Genomic DNA, 3,181 nt, shown 5'->3' on the forward strand with positions numbered 1-3,181 from the left:
TTAATGAAACAAACAAATCAAAATTCTTGCGCAAAAGGGTTAAGACATTAATGTTTTCGATAAAAATAAATAAATTATAAGTATAATAAAAAAAATTGAAAATTATTGAATGATCGGAAGAAAAGAAAATATTTAAAAAATTTCGATTATTTTTCAGAACGAATGAATAAAATAAATAATTATTTAATACGTTATTTTACAGATCATAAATTTTGTGCTCGATGTTTCACAATTATACATTTTTATCATGAATGAGAGAAATTCGATAATGAATATAGATTCGTTCGTGAGAAATCTCAGGTAGAATATGTATAATGATTCATGAATAATATCGATAATTGAATTTGTCGAGTTAATAATTGTTCGTTTATTGCAAACGATAATGATATTTAAAAAAAAGCGAAAAAATTATATAAAATAACGCGCTAATATTTTCAAATGAAGTACATCCCTATAAATCGATCCTCTGCCAAACTGAGTAATCGAATAATCGTGACAAATTAAGGACAAATTATGAATTAAGGTTGTAAATTGATTATAGATATATCAAATTAATTTACCACTGTATTAATGTTTCTAAATCACCCTTATGCACTGGAATTGTAAATTGATAAAATTGTGATTATAAATAATTTCAATATGAATATGAGAATTAAATATTACTTATTATTAGATGTGTAGAATTATTTAATTATTTAATAAATTAGAAAGAATTAATTCGTTTTTTTATTATTTATGAAATGCAATTTCAGTGCATTGTTTGTGGGTGAAAGGGTGCAATAAATATAAAAAAATTTTCTTAGGTCAAGGTGTTACGTTAACATCGAAAGATATTAATTTCGACATTGGACGAATTAATTTAATGTGATCATAATTTATCAATATTATATCTGAAATTCTGTTCTGCAGCGAGAAATGAAATAATTGCATTGGAAAATAATAATTCAATTTTTGTATTTGTGGAGTTTTGATGATTCTTTTTTCTAGATTTTATTACAGTTAGTTCGAATGACCGAAGTGTTTTTATCAGAAAAAGACAAGAAAAAGAGAAAACGATAAGAGTCATCGACAGAGTTGAATAGATTTATAAATCTGTATAAATAAAGAATAAAAACTTAAAAAAATGAATACTTATAATGATAAATAAAATATTTATTTTGATTTTTTTCTTTTATAATGCAATCTTTATTTCCTTCGAATTAAAACAGTTAAAATATATGAAATATTTTTATTTGAAAAATAAATTTAATTATTAGTTTTTAATTATTAGTTTTTATTTTAAATTAATATATATTTTAATAATTCTAGTAATTCTAATTATATTTATTAATATTATTATAAAAATTTGAAATTATCACAAATTGTGAAAAAAAACTATAAAATAAATAAATAAATAGAAAATATATAGAAATTTATTTTGCATGTTTTAAATGCAAAAAACAATTAACATATGAGACACAGTGAATGATTGAATGCAAATTTTTTTAATTATCTAAATAAGATTTATAAAATGTGTTTATATTTTTCAAAATTATTTTTCGTATATATATACGAAAATACTTAATGAAAGATTACTATCTGGAAGAATTCGTCTCTATGTAAATATAATATAAAGATGATTAAACTTTAATTTCTTACTATTTCTCATAATTTTAAAGATAATGTGATTTATTTATCTTAAACTTAATAATTCATTAATTATTATTATATTATTTTTCAATTATTTTAACTTAATTATTAACTATTATTATTAATTATTAACTTATTAATTATTTTCAATTACATCAGATCTCCAATAATAAAATTTAAAATTAATCTTAATAGTTATCGTGTCAAAAATATAAATTACTTGTTCTTTTACGTACAGGATAAAGAATAAAAAAAATATCCAACTCTGTTCTTGATTGCATCGTTGTGAATAAAAAAGTGAACGATTATTTCATATTGTAAATATAATTGTGTCCAGTATAAACTTCGAATCACAATGTACCAGACGCAGCTAATTCATAATGAATACACGAATAGCCGAGTCACATATAAAGAATTTAAAAAAACATAAAAAATACAAATAATATTGATGATAGCACATTATCTCCCGAATTATGTTGGAACAAATCATATTGTAAACGCAGGTATGTACATTCAATTAATACCAAAGTGTGCGAAATTTCATGCGAATACAGAAACGCATTGAATTGTAAATATCTTCACTAATCCTTCCCTTCTCCCTGCTTCTACCCTCGTTGTCGTTAATTAGTGATTCGTTTTAATGAATGATTTGTTTAAATGTTTGTATACAATCGTTCTACCATTGTTCCTTTTGTAATGTATATTTCAAAAGGGAGAACACCGTAGACCTAACGTTTTCGTAATCTATTCGAATCGTCTTCGAATTTGTATAATATTTCTATACCGGCGCGCACATAATAAACTATCCAATTAAACTACTTGTTTATTAATTTATAACAAAACCCTATTACTAAATATTTTCAATATTTTTTCTCATCTTCGTTTTTTTTTTTATTTATTTTAATTACTTTTTTTCTTGTTTGGTTTATCAGAATTGATTTTAATTGAATAATGAATATTATATAATTTATAATAATGATAATCATATTAATCCTTAGCATATCAAAATAGAATGATTCTTTATGTAATATCATCGAATTGCTTTTAAGCTATGCTATAGTATATGTTATATAAAATTGGAATAAATAATAAAGTAAACATATCGAAGTCAATAAAACATATCCTTGCGCATCAGATATACATGCTTTATGATTGGTTAATGTTTTTCATTAATAACTCATTAATAAAAGCGAAAATTTTTACAAAGGAAAAAATTGTTTTTAAATCATATTTATTTTCAGAAATTTTTAATTAAGTTTTATAAATTTCTGGAATATATATTTATGATATTCGATATATATTAGATATATACTAGAATATATATATAAATAGATTTATATTGATACATATAATTCAGAATTTTTTAATGTAATTGAATTGCAAATGATTTTTTCCTTTTATTCATTCTGATCTTAGAATTTCATAAAAGTTTCTTGGTAGATTGATTAATAAAATAATATACTAATTTTTTAATATATATATTAAAAAAATTAATTTATAATTATTAAAATAACATTAATAACTATTAAGTTTCATTTCAACATCAATAATT

This window comes from Apis dorsata, unplaced genomic scaffold (genome assembly GCF_000469605.1).
Source record: "Apis dorsata unplaced genomic scaffold, Apis dorsata 1.3 scaffold_1063, whole genome shotgun sequence".
Lineage (NCBI taxonomy): Eukaryota > Metazoa > Arthropoda > Insecta > Hymenoptera > Apidae > Apis > Apis dorsata.